Below are 17,749 nucleotides of genomic sequence, written 5' to 3'. Positions count from 1 at the left end.
AAAACAGTGATTCCTTCCACTAGATTGAATGAACTTGTTCACAGGCACAGGTACAACATAAGCCTAAATCTAAAGGAAATCAGGCTGGCAGTGAGAAAGATCATAACTTTTTAAAAAACTGAGTATCTGATTTCTTAACTGCTGAAACAGCTTTACCTAGGTAAATGCTTTAAGGATTAAAAATGAATTAAGCAATGAGTTGCTGCCAAGAGCTGTCGTTCTCTCCTGTAACCCCAGTACTTTGGGAGGCCGAGGCAGGCAGATCACTTGAGGTCAGGAGTTCGAGGCCAGCCTGGCCAACATGGTGAAACCCGGTCTCTACTAAAAATACAAAAATTAGCCAGGTGTGGTGGCGGGCGCCGGTAGTCCCAGCTACTTGGGAGGCTGAGGCAGGAGAATGGCTTGAACCCGGGAGGCGGAGGTTGCAGTGAGCCGAGATCGCGCCACTGCACTCCAGCCTGGGGGACAGAGAGAGACTCCGTCTCAACAGAAAAAATAAAATAAAAAAGATAATTTCTCCACAATGATGAAAAATTATGCACAAATAATTATTACTGCTAAGAAATAAGTCAAAAGAGGATAGGAAGGATAACCACCATGGCTTATAATAAATCTGAGGTTTCCTTTAAGCTATAAAAGGAAAACCTTTACGTAAGTTTTTTTTTTTAAATCCATATTGGAAGTGCAAGTTTTCCATTGTTTAAAGTATTTTAAGTAAAAGTCCACGTCATAACCTTTGCGTGCAGAAATATGTATTTCATTTTAAATGATTTAGAAATTATCTATAGGTCTATTCTTTTTTCCCTTAAAAAAAAAAGCTGGATAAACTAGTACAACGTTTCCAGGAAGGCAAAATAAACCAGTTGGGTTCCCCCCAAGTCGCCACCAGCCTGCAAAAATGGTCAGTCGATAAGGACAAAGATGTACTGAACAGGAAGGCTGTCTGTGCCCAGCGGGCTCTGCGCTCTAAAATTAGCAAAAGCAATTACTGTCCCTCTTCTAGCGCGAAGTCGCCGCGCTAATTCCCAAGCACTCACCCACAAACGAGTCGCAGGGGGCGGGGAACAATGAAAACCAGGACGTGCGTGTTCTCTGGCACAATTTGGGACAGAAACCGTGCTGCCTGGGTCCCAGGCTGGCACGAGCATCGACCCGCAGCCTCCTGGGAGTACCAGAAATAGTGTCTCCCTCCCCGGGCTCGGGACAGGGGACAGGGGACCCCACACCCGACCGGGCCTCCAGCGGGGGCGGCCCTGGGCCCCTCGACAGTTCATCCCGCCAGGGAGCGGCCTGGATCCGCTCGAATCCCAGCAGGGGCCCGATTCCCCTATCCGGGGGCTTAACCGCGACGACCCCTTCCACTTGCGAGGTGCTGCATCAGGACCGAGAGAGGACGGGAGCTCTCTCCTATTTCGGGGTTCAGAGGAGCTTCCGACCGCGAGTTGGCGAGGTTACCTCAAATTCTCCTCACGAAACCGTTTCCCCACCCCCCAGGAGGCGCCCGGGCTCTAGACCGCTCCCAGAGTCGAGCTCCTTGGCAACGGTTGCTAGGCCGTGGAGTTACGTCACTTCCGGGGGAGCGGCCGCTCTCCCGCGCGCGCGCGCACGAGCTGGGGGGGCGGGGCCGGGCCGGGGCGGGGTGGACGGGCGCGGGGCGGAGCGGACGGGGCGGGGCGGGGCGGAGCGGACGGGACGGGGCGGGACGGACGGGGCGGACGGGCGCCGAGCTTACTTGCAAAGCGGGCCCACGTGTTGAGCCACTGCAGACAGCCGAGGGCATTTGGGACTGTTACTCCGACCTAGACGCGCTACAATAAGCTTCCCGAAAGTCCTGCACTTCGCAGTTTACAAAATACTCTCTGCATGATTAACCTATGTTAAATGCGTGTGATGTTTCATTCATTCATTCATTCATTCATGCATGCATGCATTCATGCGCCAAACGTGGGTGATGATTTTTGTATGTTTTTGAGGCAGGGCTGGGTGGTAGGGTGGTTGGGATGAGCAAGCATTTGGCCTGTGCTTCAAATTTAGGTTTTTGACATAAGTATCTCCAAATTAGGTTATGCATAGGAACAATTGTAGTGAGGCTCTGGCAGGATTAAAAGAAGACACATTCATCATAGAGATTTCAGCTTCTGTGTCACATTACTGGGCCACATTGCCTGTACTGGGAATTAAATTTTTTTAAACCCAATACGTTTTGAGTATGCTGAGAGCCTGAAAGGGGGTGTGGGAGAACTAAGTGTCCTAATGTTCCTTTGGCTTCTGAGTGGGCTCTCTTTAGGTGACTGCAGAAATAAATTAAATCCTCCTTGTGGTCTTCATGGAGTTCACATCCCATGCAGGAGGCAGGGAGATCTTTGTGCCCAGTCCCTGATGAGGTTTAAAAATCTACTGGAATTTGCACTAGCTGGTTTGTGGGAGACCTTAGTTGGCAAATGGTATTTTGAACCAACCCCTATTAGACTAGAGACCACGATACTTAGTGATATCAGCTGGCAATGAAAGAAAGAGAGGGAAAAAAAATCAAATTATTGATACCTTGAAAACTTAGTTGCCTGCTCAAACAGCATAGGAGAAACCAACTATAGCTTTAGCATCAGACTTACCACAACAAAAAATAACAGATTACGTATTAGGCATTTCCTATATGCCCTGTACTGTACAGGCTGCTGGAAATGCAGAAGGGCAGGACTTACCTGGCCCCTGCCCTGATGGAGCTGACAGTCTAGTGCCGGCAGAGATTATTAAAGGGGCAACACCAATACAATTGAGATAAATGCTGTAACAAGAGAAGCCAATGATCAGGAGCCCAGATTAAGGGCCTCAAGTTTATTTGGAGAGGGTGGTGCCAAAGGGGCCATACCATCAGGAAAGTTTCTGTCAAATGGAGTGATGTTTAAGGATCAGTAAAAATTAGTTCTGGCACCGTGGCTCACGCCTGTAATCTCAGCACTTTGAGAGGCCAAGGCAACAAGATAACTTTGAGCCCAGGAGTTCAGGATCAGCCTGGGTAACAGAGCAAGACCCTTTCTCTACAAAAAATTAAAAGCAAAAATTGGTCAGGGGTGGCACCATTCCACTCCAGTCTGGGCAACAGAAGGAGACCCCCATCTCTTAAAAAGGATCAGTAAAAATTAGCCAAACAGGAAAAGGGAGAGTGTTTTGGGCAGAGGCAACACAACATTCCAAGACCAGTCCCTTTGTTGGCTGCCCTCTGACTGTTGAAATATCAAGCGTAGGTACCCTGTAGGGCTCCTGGAGAGAAACTAAAACTGGCCCCACCCCACAACCAATTAGGGGATGCAACACTCAAAACCTCAAAGAATTAAATAACTTACATAATACTGACAGAAACAATACAAGATTTGTAGAAGGGATTATATAATTCATTGATCCTGTTGGGTGTGTTAGGAGACATCCCTGGCTACCTGGGTTTGAATTCTGCATCTGCCATTGTGTACCCTTTATCTTGCTAAACTTTCCTCATCTGTAAAACATGGCTATAATAAAACCTTCCTCAATAGGGTTGACATGAGGATTAAGGGAGTTGATACAGGTAAAGTGATTACAACAGTGCCCAACATTGGGAAGCACTGAAGACATTTATGTTTTTTCTTTTTAAAAAAATGAGGCATGTACATGGTGGCTCATGCCTGTAATCTCAGCACTTTGGGAGGCTGAGGTGGGAGGATAGCCTTAGCCCAGGAGTTCAAGTCCAGCCTGAGCAACATAGTGAGACCCCATCTTTAAAAAAAGAAAAGAAAAAAGAAAAAAAAAGAAGTAAAAGAATTTTTTGAATAAAACTTTAAAAATAAGATGGTTTGCCAGACACAATGGCTCATGCCTGTAATCCCAGCACTTTGGGAGGCTGAGATGGGCCGATCACTTGAGGTCAGGAGTTCAAGACCAGCCTGGCCAACAAGGTGAAACCTCATCTCTATCAAAAATACAAAAATTAACTGGGTGCGGTGGTGCATGCCTGTAATCCCAGCTACATGGGAGGCTGAGGCAGGAGAATCACTTGAACTTGGGAGGCAGAGGTTGCAGTGAGCCAAGATCACGACATTGCACTCCAGCCTGGGCAACAGAGTGAGACTCTGTCTCAAAAAAAAAAAAAAAAAGAAAAGAAAAGAAAAAAAGAAAAAGTAAAGAAAAGAAAAAAGAAAAAAGAAAAAAAAAGATGGTTAGATTTGCACCTTCTATAGGGTTTATGGGTATAGGCTATAGAAATCCTAAATAGGAGTGGTTTATCTAATAGCTTTTAGTTCCTCCTCTCTCTGTTGCCCCTGGTCTACAAACACTATACCTTTCAGTTATGAGACTGCAATCCTGTATAAATTCAAATAAGCAAGAGGATCCACTCTTTGGACTCAAACTTGAATAGATTTTATGCTTAATATGGTTGCTCTGGAACACGGGGAAGAACTTGAAGCCAGTCAGCATGCTTCCTGGAATCTGTATATTGAAAAATTTATGTTCCGACTTACAGTAAAAAAGAGAACTGCATATATTGGGTCCCCGAGGCCAAAGGAAGATTAGCTACCACCCCCTGATTCTGTGTGTGTGTGTGTGCGCGTGCACGTGTGTGTGTGTGTTTGTGTTTGGAGATGGAGTCTCACTTTGTCACCCAGGCTGGAGTGTAATGGCGCAATCTCGGCTCACTGCAGCCTCCGCCTCCTGGGCTCAAGCAATTCTCCTGTCTCAGCCTCCTAAAGTGCTGGGATTACAGGTGTGAGCCACCGTGCCCAGCCGCCTGATTCATTTAACATAAAACCTTGGGTGGATTCGTTGAAGAGTCTAAGAGGGAATTGTCAGCAACAATTTCACAACAACAGAGGCATTGCTCATCTCCTCCCAGCTGAGCTACCCGTGAAGCCTTTTTTTTTCCTCCTTAGATGCTATGTTGAGTCTTCTCTGTAAGCTCCCAACAATGCCTTTTGGCTGAACTATATTTGACATTTTTAATAGAGGGAGGGAAGTTCCAGCCATATGTGACAGCCTTTCTGAAAGCTTCCCACTCCTTCCTTACTCTCTTTTTGAAACAGCTCTATTAAGATATAATTCACATACATACAATTCACCCATTTAAAGTGTACAATTCAGGCTGGGCATGGTGGCTCACGCCTGTAATCCCAGCACTTTGGGAGGCTGAGGCGGGCAGATCACCTGAGGCCAGGAGTTCGAGACCACCCTGGCCAATATGCGGAAATCCCGTCTCTACTAAAAATACAAAAAAAAAAAAAAAAAAAAAAAAAATTAGCCAGACATGGTGGTGGGCATCTGTAATCCCAGATACTCAAGAAGCTGAGACAGGAGAATCGCTTGAGCCCAGGAGGCAGAGGTTGCAGTGAGCCGAGATCACATCACTGCACTCAAGCCTGGGAAACAGAGTGAGACTCCGCCTCAAAAAAAAAAAAAAAAGTGTACAATTCAATGGCTTTTAGCATATTCACAAAGTTATGCAATCATCACCACTATCTAATCCCAGGACATTTTTATTACACCAAAAAGAAACCCTGTACCCTTCAGCCATCACCCTCACAATGAAAATCTCCCCACTTCACAGCCCCAGGCAACCACTAATTTATTTTCCATCTCTATGGATTGGCCTTTTCTGGACATTTCATATAAATGAAATCACACAAAATGTGATCTTTTGTGTCTGACTTCTTTTGCTTAGTATATAATGTTTTTAAGGTTCATCCATGTAGTAAAATGGATCAATACATCATTCCCGTTTTTTTTTGTTTTTTGTTGTTGTTGTTGTTGTTGTTTTTTAAGGTGGAGTCTCCCTCTGTCTCCCAGGCTGGAGTGCAGTGGCATGATCTTGGCTCACTGCAACCACTGCCTCCTGGGTTCAAACCTCCCGAGTTCAAGCGATTCTCCTGCCTCAGCCTCCTGAGTAGCTGGGACTACAGGTGTGCGCCACCACGCCTGGCTAACTTTTTGTATTTTTAGTTGATACGGGGTTTTGCCACGTTGACCAGGCTGGTCTTGAACTCCTAGCTTCAAGTGATCCACCCACCTCAGCCTCCCAAAGTGCTGGGATTACAGGTGTGAGCCACCATGCCCAGCCCGTCATTCCCTTTTATTGCCAAATAATTCCATTCTATGGATAGACCACATTTTCTTTATGCATTTTCTATTCCTGAACATTTGAGTTGGTTCCACTTTTTTGCTACTATGAATAATCTGCTATGAACATTTGTATACACACTTTCGCCCCCTTATGAATAAGGATTCCATTGCCTAGGTCAGGTGACAGGGTATATACATCAGCAGGACGGGAGAGAGGATTCATTCTTACAGTGTCTCTTCCTTTCAATTTTTGTTAATTTTTGGCCTGTTGGGTACCCATGGTTGTAGATTACAGGACCCAAGATGTGGAGCCTTTAGTAGTTTTTGGTTATAACGGACCTGTTAGTGAAACCTACTCATCCCTTGCTACCAAAGCACTAGAATTCCCAATCTGTTTCTCACCAGAAGCCATCTGATAAGAAGATGCTGCTTACATGGATGGGCTTCAAATGTTCACCATCTTCCACTGGAGGAGAGGGTGAGGCAAGGTGAGGAGGAGGTGAGAAAGACTTGAAGCTGCCCCTTCTTATCTCCTTATTTAACTGCGTAGATAATAAGGGGTATCCACAGTTTTGAACCTTTGGTCCGATTATTCGGAGGGGGGAAAATTACTCCTGGTAAAGTGTATTTTTCAAGCCTCAGTTTAGTTATAAGATAAAAAATAAAGAGAAGAGGTTTTATCTCATGTAATTGTGAAGTTGTTCTGAGGTAAGCAGGCCTATGCAAACCTACCCCCAAGGTCTGAGGAAGCTGAGAAGTGAAAAAAAGAGGCTGACAAATCCAGCTTCTTAGAAAGAGACATTTAGGCTGGGCACAATGGCTCATGCCTGTAATCCCAGCACTTTAAGAGGCCAAGGCAGGAGGATCACTTGAGGTCAGCAGTTCAAGACCAGCCTGGCCAACATGGTAAAACCCTGTCTCTACAAAAAAAATACAAAAATTAGCTGGGCATGGTGGCAGGTGCCTGTAATCCCAGCTACTTGGGAGGCTGAGGCAGGAGAATCGCCTGAACCCAGGAGGCGGAGGTTGCAGTGAGCCGAGATCGTACTGCTGCATTCCAGCCTGGGTGAGAGAGTGAGATCCTGTCTCAAATAAAAAAAAAAAAGAAAAAGAGAAGAAAAAGAAAAAAAGTAGAACTTTTAATCCAATAGTTCCAGCAAATTTCCAGGGCTCACTCTCATTGGTCTGAAGTGTGTCAGACCCAAAGGAAGTGCTGGATCCTCTTATCAGAGATAGAGATGCTATGCAAACAAGACCAGTAGATCAGGGAAGACCAGGTGGTCAGGGAAGGCTGGTAAATCTGGAAAGCTGCATAAGAAAAACTGGAAGAGGAAGGAATGAGCCTGCACTCGTGGCAGAGAGCATCTGTATCAATGAGAACCTTCTCCCTGATTTCCTTCCACGAATTATCTTTCTTCAATGTGGTCTTCCACTGTGGGCCAAACGAGGTCTTGGGATAACCCAGCAGACCTCTCCGGATCCCCCACAAATATCTGAGGATGGCCATGAATATAATGTCTCCAATCCCTTCTCATTTCAGAACTTCCAAACAAGAACTTTCCTGTGCAGAGTACAGGGAAGCCAAGCCAATTTTCTGTTTTTGGTATTAAATTTAGACCTTTCATCCTGACCATATTTCTGGATTCTGCACGAGTATTCAGCGAGTGCCAGGATTCAAGATGCTATCCCATCTGGGGCTATTCTGCAGGCTGCCCACTTTATCTCATTCTTTTAAAACTGGGAAAAATGACCCAGACGCAGAAACAAATTCAGAAGAGGGTTATTCTGTTATCCATTAATTGTCATTTAATGCCTTTGCCATCCAGGTTACTTGGAGAGGAAAGAAATTAAATTTGAACGGAAACCTGAATTGCATTTTGCAGATATCCTAAATTGTCTCTGTTCTGACAATTTAATCTTGTGGGTATGTTTAGTAGCAGAATGTGTTTTCTTAAAAGGTAAAAAGATAAATAATATGTGAAATACTCAACTTAAATGGATGAGATTCCAGAGGTCTTCTTAAATGTGTGCCTGGTACTATATTTTTCTCAGATGGCTTTTATAAAATGGATTTTGTATTTATAAATGTGCTATGGTTCACAAAGGCTGGAAATTGCTGATGAGATTAATGGGCAATGTAGAATAGCCAAAATAATATGCAATTCATATTAACTCCTTAGTTATCAGTATGGATTGAAATATAGGATGCATCTAACTTTTTTTTTTTCAGTGACACGATGTCACTCTGTCACCCACGCTGGAGTGCAGTGGCGTGATCATAACTCACTGCAGCCTGTACCTCCCGGCCTCAGCCTCCCGAAAAGTTGGGACTACAGGTGGCGCCACCATATCCAGCTAATTTTTTTTTTTTTTTTTTTTTTTTTTTTTTTTTTAGTGATGAGGTCTCACTATGTTGCTCAGGCTGGTCTCAAACTCCTGACCTCAAGTGAGCCGCCCACCTTGGCCTCCCAAAGTGCTGAGATTACAGGTGTGAGCCACCGTGCCTAGCCAGGATGCACCTAACATTCTTAGTGGGCTGAAATTATCATTATATCATCACTTATTGAGTGCTTACTATATGTCAGGAACTTTGCTAAATACTTCAAATATGTGTCAGAATTTATTCAAATTTTAATTTATGTGTGTACCCCTTCTGTTTCCCCTCCTCTTGAAAGAATTTTTATTGTCTTGACTTCTGCAGGTTGAAAATCCAGCTGTACTTTGCCCAGTACATCTGTACTTCCTACAGACCCTGTAGGCGTGTGAAGAACTGAAGTGTTTAGGGGAAATTGTACTGGTTGTCCTCAGGCGGGGAGTGGAGAGGGGGGTTTCTTCAAGGGTAAGATGGGGCCAGGTGCGGAGGTCGAGGCCTATAATTTCAGCACTTTGGGAGACCAAGGTGGGAGGATCACTTGAGTCCAAGGGTTCGAGACCAGCCTGGGCAACATAGTGAGACCCTTATCTCTATAAAAAATAAAAAGTTAGCCAGGCGTGGTGGCGTGCACCTATAGTCTCAGCTACTGGGGAGGCTGAGGCTGGAGGATGTCTTGAGCCTAGGAAGTTGCGGCTGCAGTGAGCCAGGATTGTGCCACTGCACTTCAGCCTGGGCAACAGAGGGAGACCCTGTCTCAAAACAACACAAAACAGAACAAAACAAAATGAGACAAAACAAGAGTAAGAAGAGAAAAGACAGATGTTATGGAGAGTGGGAAGGGTCACAAGTTGATAAGTCCAGAGCAGCTTCTGGGAAGGGAGAAATACACTAAGGAGGCCACACCACAAGTCCAGTGCCTTCCAGTCTGACCAAAGCTTTCTTTGTCTCAGGCCTGACATGGAAGGATCAATGCTATTGGACCTGAAAGGACCTGTAGCCTGGGAGGATGGGTGACCAAGCAGTCACTAGGGTGGGCCACTGACAGAAGACTGCAGGTGTTGCCCAAAGCTACATCACTGCAAAAGAGCCCCGGGACTTGGTATCCCCTAGGATGTGTGGTGGGGGAGGGGGGATGCTCAAAACAAGATTACATTTCTCTCCAACCTAGCAGAATGGGGGCTCAGAATTGGATTTCAGTTGGTTATAAAACAATGTCCTTCCTCCTGCAAATCTGAGTCGTGGACTAAAACTGATAACTTCTGTATTAGTTAGCATGCTGGCAGGATAAAGATGGCAAACTCTGGGCAATTGAGGATAGCTTAATAAAGGGCTATTTATAAAGGTGTGGACAGCATTTAGGGAAACCAAGAGACCAGCACCAAAGGCAGCCATTGCTGCCCCTAAGCCTGAAGCAGGAAGAGAAGAGGACAAACACTAAAAGCCTGACAGATCAGCCCTACAGAGACAGTTGCCTAACAAGAGCCTCTGACGCAGCCAGTCCCAATCCCACTGTCCTATCCTCTGATCTCTTCTTGCTTGGCTCCTCACTAGCTAAACCCAACAGAGAGCCAAAGGGAAAGGGAGCTCCCCTGAGGTCGTCCATGCAGATGCGCCTCCCTGGACAAAGAGGGGGAGGAAGATGGCAACAGTGGGGCTGGGCGCAGTGGCTCACATCTGTAATCCCAGAATTTTGGGATGCTGAGGTGGGCAGATCACTTGAGGTAAGGAGTTCAAGACCAGCCTGGCCAACGTGGTGAAACCCTGTTTCTACTAAAATACAAAAATTAGCGGGGTGTGGTGGCATGTGCCTGTAATCCCAGCTACTTGGGAGGCTGAGGCATGAAAATCGCTTGAGCCCAGGAGATGGAGGTTGCAATGAGCCAAGATTGCACCACTGCACTCCAGCCTGGGTGACAGAGTGAGACTCTGTCTCAAAAAAAAATGTTTTTAATTTAGTCCACAGCAATGTGGATCCAGAGGGGCAGACTGACTTTATAGATAAAATTACACAATCAAAATGATGGGCAGTCAGGCCTTGTGGGGTCAGTGAATCCAGCCCCATGTCTTCCAAGCTGCCCTTCTCTCTTCTAGCTGAAGTTCCAGGCATTATGTGAGTTAGGCCTAATTTCATTTCGGCACACTGCCTGCACCTACATAATCTCATTTAATCTTCACAACAAGTCTGCAAGGACAGTTTTTTGTTTTTCTTTTTTTAGACAGTCTCACTTTGTCACCCAGGCTGGAGTGCAGTGGTGTGATCATGGCTCACTGCAGCCTCAACCTCTTGGGCTCAAGAGATCCTCCTGCCTCAGCCTCCTGAGTAGCTGGGACTACAAGCGAGAACCACCATGCCTGGCTAATTTTTGCATTTTTCTTTAGAGACAGGGTCTCACTACGTTGCCCAAGCTGGTCTTGAACTCCTGGGCTCAAGCAATTCTCCCGCCTTGGCCTCCCAAGAGGCTGGGATTATAGTCGTGAGCCACCGCACCCAGCCACAGTATTATTTTTTTCCACTTTATGATTAAGGAAATTGAGACCTAGAGAGTTAACAGAGGCCCAAGGTCGCAGAGCTGGTAGCTGGCTGAGCCAAGATTCAAACATAGGTCTGCCTGATTCCAAAGCCATTTTCATCAACCTCCTAAACTGGCTCCAAACTGGCCCAGCAGAGACCGAAAGAACCATAAATCAGGCTGCTGAGGTGGGAGGCACAGGGATTTTCTGTGTGGGAGGGACCACATCAACACAGTGCCTGGACTTCTGTGCCTACAAGGGCTTTGCCAAGGAAGCTCTTCTCACACCCAGGTATAGCTAATGGTTTGAAATCCAAGCGCTTATCCCAAAATCAAAGAGGGGGAAGATGGAGAGAAAACACTTGGCCAATGCTGGGAAAAAAAGTGTATTTTCATTTCAGATGCCTTTCAAGTTTCTTTTTTTCCCAGCTGAATGTTTGGTGTATTTATAGAATTCAGGGGGAGTATTTAAGGGTAACCGGCAGTGGAGCTGCATTTTGGGCTATTAGGAAGCTGAGAATCATGCAGGAGAAGTTTGGTGGGAGGGGACAAGAGCAGCAAGGCACAAACTGGCTTTGTCTTTCATGTTGCCAAGACCACCTCATCCTCCTGGGGCTGATGATGTCAAATCGAGGTCTATGAGAGTGCTACAGATGAAATGATCGACTCAAAATGATGGGCAAATGGGTGAATGAATAAGCAAACTGTGGTATATACATACAGTAGAATATTATTCAGCCATAAAAAGAAATGAAGTACTGGTCCATGTTATAGCATATATGAACCTCAAAAACATGGTGCTGAGCAAAACAAGCCAAATGCAAAAGGCCACCTGTTGTATGACTCCTGTTATATGAAATACTCAGAATAGGCAAATCCCTAGAGACAGAATGTGGACTGGTGGTTGCCAGGGGCCAGGAGAGGGGAGAATGCAAAGCAAGTGCTTAATCGGTACAGAATTTCCTTTTGAGGCCGGGCACAGTGGCTCACACCTGTAATCCCAGCATTTTGGGAGGCCAAGGTGGGCAGATCACTTGAGGTCAGGAGTTCAAGACCAACCTGGCCAACATGGCAAAACCCTGTCTCTACTAAAAGTACAAAAAAATAGCCAGGTGCGGTGGTGCAGGCCCATAATCCCAGCTACGTGGGAGGCTGAGGCAGAAGAATCACTTGAACCCAGGAGGTGGAGGTTACAGTGAGCCCAGATCGCACTACTGCACTCCAGCCTGGGTGACAGAGCAACACTCTGTCTCAAAAAAAAAAAAAAAAAAAAAAAAAAAAAAGCATTTCCTTTTGAGGTGATGAAAATGTTCTGGAAATAGACAGAGGTGGTTGTACGATATATGTTAATGTACTAATTACCATGGAATTGTTCCTTTTAAAATGGTTGGTTTTATGTTATGTGACTCTCATCTCAATTATATTTTTTTTTTTGGAAAAAAAAATTCCCTTCCTTCCCGTCCTTCCCTTCCTTCCTTCCTTCCTCTCTCTCTTTCCTCCCTTTTCTTTCCTTCTTTCTTTCTTTCTTTCTTTCTTTCTTTTTTTTTTTTTTGAGACAGGGTCTCGTCCAAGCTGGAGTGCAGTGGCATGATCATGGCTCACTGCAGCCTCGACCTCCTGGACTCAAGTGATCCTCCTCAACCTCCTGAGTAGCTGAGACTACACCCACCACCATGCCCAGCTAATTTTTAATTTTTTGTAGAAACATGGTCCCGCTATGTTGCCCAGGCTAGTCTCAAACTCTTGGGCTCCAATGATCCTCCTGCCTTGGCCTCCCAAAGCTCTGGGATTATAGGCATGGGACACCATGCCCAGCCAGCAAGCTCTTTTCTGTTCCTCTTACTTAAAGTAACCAACCCACCAGTCACCCTCCATCACTGTGCTCTTCAGACTGTTGGTCATGGCCTATTAGAGGGAATGGAAATCAATTTAGTGGATCTCAATTAACATTTTAAAAAATGAAATGAAATAAAACAGAAAATATCACACAAGGATAAGGGTAAATATTACTGGTCAGAAATTTTTTTACTTTTTTTTTTTTTTTGAGACGGAGTTTCCCTCTGTGGCCCAGGCTGGAGTGCAGTGGTGCAATCTCAGATCACTGCAGCCTCCACCTCCCTGGTTCAGCGAGTCTCCTGCCTCAACCTCCCGAGTAGCTGGGATTACAGGCACAAGCCACCATGCCCAGCTAACTTTTTTGTATTTTTAGTAGAGATGGGGGTTTCGCCATGTTGTCCAGGCTGGTCTGGAACTCCTGACTTCAAATGATCTGCCTGCCTCGGCCTCCTAAAATGCTGGGATTACAGGCATGAGCCACCACGCCCAGCCTATTTTTTGCTTCTTAATAAACCACTCCAAATTTATTGATATGCAACCGTTTTTTCCCACAAGTCTGTGGGTTAGCTGGGCTCAGCTGGGCGGTTCTGCTCCATGTGGTATCTGCTGGGATCACTCATACGGCTGAATCCAGCTGGAGGTCCGTGTGGGGCTAGAACATCCAAGGTGGCATCCCTCTTGGATCTGGATGTTAGTGTTGGTGGCCACTTCTTCACATGGAAGCTCTCCTTCTGCTGTGGCCTCTCATCATTCAGTTGTCTGACCTGAGCTTCCTTTCATGGTTCTGGGTACAAAGAGCACAAAAGTGGAAGCTGCCAGTCCCCTTAAGGCTGAAGCCCAGAAAAGGCACAAAGTTGTTTCCGCTGCATCCTATTGCCCAAAGCAAATCACAAGAGCCACCCAGATTTAAGGGAAGGGAGAGGCTGGGTGTGGTGGCTCATGCCTATAGTCCCAGTACCTTGGGAAGCTGAGGCAGGAGGACAGCTTGAGCCCAGGAGTTTGAACTCAACATAGTGAGACCCCAACTCTACAAAAAAATGAAAAAATCAGCTGGCGTGGTGCTGCATGCCTGTAGTCCTACCTACTCGGGAGGCTGAGGCAGGAGTGTTACCGAAACACCAGGGGTTCAGACTAGGTCCTGCTGCTTACCACACAGAAAGCCAATCACTCACAGGACAAGTATTGCCAAGGAAGAAGGCTTTAATTGGGTGCTGCGGCTGAAGTGATGGGAGCTCAGTCTCAAATCCAACTCCCTGGCCTACTAAAATTAGGAGTTTATATAGCGGGGAAGAAATGTAACAACATGCGGGAAAACAAGAACTAGGGAGGGGCAGGAAGGCATCTGATGCCCTGATCTGGTGAGTTTCAGTGCTTCAGTACTTGTTTTTGAGAGGCCTGAAGGTCCTCAGATAAAACAAATACAGCTTTAATAGCAGAAGGGTCAATGTCTATGTTTATCCAAAAGAACAGTGTATGGGAGTGTTGGGCCAGTTTCAGGAGGATCACTTGAGCCTAGGAGTTCAAGGCTTCAATGAGTTTGATCATACCACTGCACTCCAGCCTGAGTGACTGAGACTCTGTCTCTAAAACAAACAAATAACAAAAACAGGGAAGGGGAAGCTGGCTCCACCTCTTTTTTTTTTTTTTGTAGAGATGGAGGTTCACTATGTTACCCAGGTGGGTAACTCCTGGCCTCAAGCAATCCTCCAGCCTTGGCCTCCCGCTCGGTTTATAGGTGTGAGCCTCTGCACTGGGTCTTGACTCCACTTCTTTTTCTTTTTCTTTCTGAGATGGAGTCTTGCTCTGTCAGCCAGGCTGGAGTACAGTAGTGCAATTTCAGCTCACTGCAACTTCTACCTCCCAGGTTCAAGAGATTCTCCTGCCTCAGCCTCCCAGGTAGCTGGGATTACAAGCATGTGCCACCACACCTGGCTAATTTTTGTATTTTTAGTAGAGACAGGGCTTTCACCATGTTGGCCAGGCTGGTCTCAAATTCCTAACCTCAAGTAATCCACCCTCCTCAGCCTCCCAAAGTGCTGGGATTATAGGCATGAGCCACCACGCCCAGCCTTAACTCCGCCTCTTGATGGGGGAGCAACATGTGCATTCTATGAATGGGAGAAGTTGTTGGCAGATGTTGGTGCAGACAGTCCACCACAGTTGTTTTTTCCCTTTTAATAAACATGCATGTGTGCACATTGGTTCACATGATAAACATATCTCTTGCTGTGAGTCATAGTCAAAAGGCTGGAAAAACACACTTCTATATCCTTTAAAAAAATTATTTCAGCCGAGGGCGGTGGCTCACGCCTGTAATCCCAGCACTTTGGGAGGCCAAGGCGTGCGGATCACCTGAGGTTGGGAGTTCAAGACCACCCTGACCAACATGGAGAAACCCCGTCTCTACTAAAAATACAAAATTAGCCGGGTGTGGTGGTACATGCCTGTAATCCCAGCTGCTCGGGAGGCTGAGGCAGGAGAATTGCTTGAACCCAGGAGGCGGAGGTTGCAGTGAGCCAGAGATCACGCCATTACACTCCAGCCTGGGCAACAAGAGTGAAACTCTGTCTCAAAAAAAAAAAATTTCTTTCATAGCCCTTAGTACTCTCTGACCTTAGCTTATTTTATTATAGATCTCTGCCATTCAAATGTAAGTTCTCTGAGGGCAGGGGCCTTGTCTGTCCTATTAGTCCTGTGTCCTCAGCACCTAATAGGGTCTGGCTGTTAAGAGGTGCTTAATAAATATCTGTGGTCATTGAGTAGGGTGTTGTTGAATCAGCTCTTATTTCTTGGGTGCTGAGCACTTAAAACATTATCTCATTTAATTTACTCAACATATATTTGAGCACCTACTGTGTGCCAGGCACTATTTGAGGTGATGGTGAAACAACAGGAAACAAAATAGACAATAATACCTGCCCTCAGTGAGTGTATTTTCACCATATAGTAGAGAACAGATTCACTGATACTATTTTGACAAAGAAGGAAACTGAGAGTCAGAGACATCAGGCAACTTGCCCAAGGTCACACAGCTGTTAATTTCACCCTGACACCTGGCTCTTCTCCACTCTCCTGTAGATGTTGAATTTTGCCCAGAGATGGGCTTAGGTGGTTATGGATCTCAATTTCTGCAATTGTTTCCCTGAAGGACCAAACTTGTCTTTCTAGGAGTCAGACACAGGGCAGTGGGAACAGGTGAGTCCCATGACCTCAGAGTCCCTGCCCCTCCCACCCTTAGTTCCCCGACTCTGTGACGATGGCTCACACCTGGGGTGTTGCAGATTTGAGCCACAGATCCCAGTCACCCCCACTGTCTTATCGGCATGTGACATTCCCAAGTGGCTGGGGCGTGCAGGCTGGGCAAAGAATGCAGCCTGAACAAAAATAAACCTGTTACATTCCTTGGCAGCCCCCTGCCCCTTCCTGCTCTCCAGCCATCCATCCTCACAGCAGAGTCTGCCAGGGAAGGCAGAGAGAGGGTGAACAGGGTGGAGGAAGTCAGTGTTGCTACCCGGAGAGAGGGAGAGGAAAAGAGAGAGAGAGAGAGAGAGAGAAGGGGCGAGAGAGAGGAGAGGAGAGGGAAGAGAAAGAGAGAGAGAGAGATCACCTTATATGGGAACGTGTGCAGACAATATGTGGCAATGGCTTAAAGGGCAGCAGAGGTCAGATACCAGACAGATGGAAGAAATTAAACATGGGACAGAGCGTGTCCCTGAGCCCTGAAAACAGCTCTTGTTTCACAGCAAGTTCGCACAAAGCCTGGCCCATTTTCCTTTTTTGCCTAAGCCCTGCAAGATGTGTGTCCTAACCTCTCCGTGACTCTGAGTCAGGCCTCTCGACTCCGATTCTGTGGCTTGGCAGCGGTCTCAATCCTTTAAGGTCATTTATTTGACGAACAAAATTCCTCGTTGCAAATAAAAAGGAAAAGGCCAGGCCTATTTCTCAAGAGTTTCCAATATCTCTCCAAAGCACACAGATTAGTAGTTAATGAGTAAATAATCCTTCATTTCTCATGCATTCATTCAACAAAGATTGAGGACTTGTTACGCCTCAGGCACTGAGCCAGGGGCTGGAAAGATGGCAATGGTGACGATGATGATGACAATTAGCATTTGTTGATTTGCACTCATTTGATAAATATTTCAACAATTAATAATTTACTTTGCGCCTTCTATGATCCAGTCATTGATGATACAGAACATTGATCTACATCATCTGGTTCCTGCCCTTGTGGAGTTTACAAGGAAGGCGAGGGATATTGAACACATGATCCCATTGAGTCCTCATAATAGTTCTTTGAGTTAGCTTACTATTATCATCCCCATTTAACACAGAGTTTTCCAACCTCTGCACTATGGATATTTTGGGCTGGATAATCTTTGTCATGGAGGGGCTGCTCTGTGCATTGTAGGATATTTAGCAGTGTCCCTGGCCTTCTACCCAACTAGGTGCCAGCTGCAACCATTCCCCTCCCCCTAGTTGTGACAACCAAAAAAGTCTCCAGACATTGCAAACTGTCCCGGAGGAAACAAAATTGTTCCCAGTTAAGAATCACTGATTCCACGGATGAAGAAATAGAGGGTCAGGGCGGGCTAAGACATTTCCTAAAGGTCATACCGCTGGTGGGTAGGACTCGCACCCTGGTCTACCCAAAGCCCATGGTCCTTACCGCTGCAATGTGAAACTGTATTTCCTTGACAACAGATGATTTTGAGTTTGGATGGTTGTAGACTTCATTATCTCATCCTACAAAATGGAAGTTATCTGTGTTAATTTGGATCCTCTGGGAAGCAGATGCCAGGACAGGCTCAGACTTGCAGGGGATTTATCAAGGGAATCCCTGTGAAAGATAAAGGGCGGATGTCTTCAGACTGGGATACTGGGCTAACACCTGGGGAAAGAGACGGGGAAGAAAAGAGTGAGTAGGAAGAGCTGCAGACAGCAA

The 17,749-nt window shown here is 46.0% G+C and overlaps 1 protein-coding gene across 8 annotated transcripts in view; it reads right to left on the bottom strand.

Annotated features, from left to right (window-relative positions):
- IFT81 (intraflagellar transport 81) overlaps positions 1-17,749 on the bottom strand; it is a 133,678-nt gene that overhangs the window by 92,655 nt on the left and 23,274 nt on the right. For 3 of the 8 annotated variants that reach the window (XR_008538365.2, XR_010147760.1, XM_016924177.3), the window contains exon 1: positions 1,456-1,597. The exons of 1 other annotated variant lie outside the window; for it this stretch is intronic. The gene's annotated coding sequence lies outside the window, so the exon portion shown is untranslated. Of the gene's footprint in view, positions 1-1,037; positions 1,598-17,749 lie in introns of those variants that run through there. 4 more of the 8 variants (XR_010147761.1, XR_002938864.3, XM_054663520.2 and 1 more) reach the window with 2 other exon arrangements.

This window comes from Pan troglodytes, chromosome 10 (genome assembly GCF_028858775.2).
Source record: "Pan troglodytes isolate AG18354 chromosome 10, NHGRI_mPanTro3-v2.0_pri, whole genome shotgun sequence".
In the NCBI taxonomy this organism is placed as follows: domain Eukaryota; kingdom Metazoa; phylum Chordata; class Mammalia; order Primates; family Hominidae; genus Pan; species Pan troglodytes.
The sequence above is the reverse complement of the archived record's forward strand: the minus strand, read 5'-3'. Positions and strand labels throughout refer to the sequence as shown.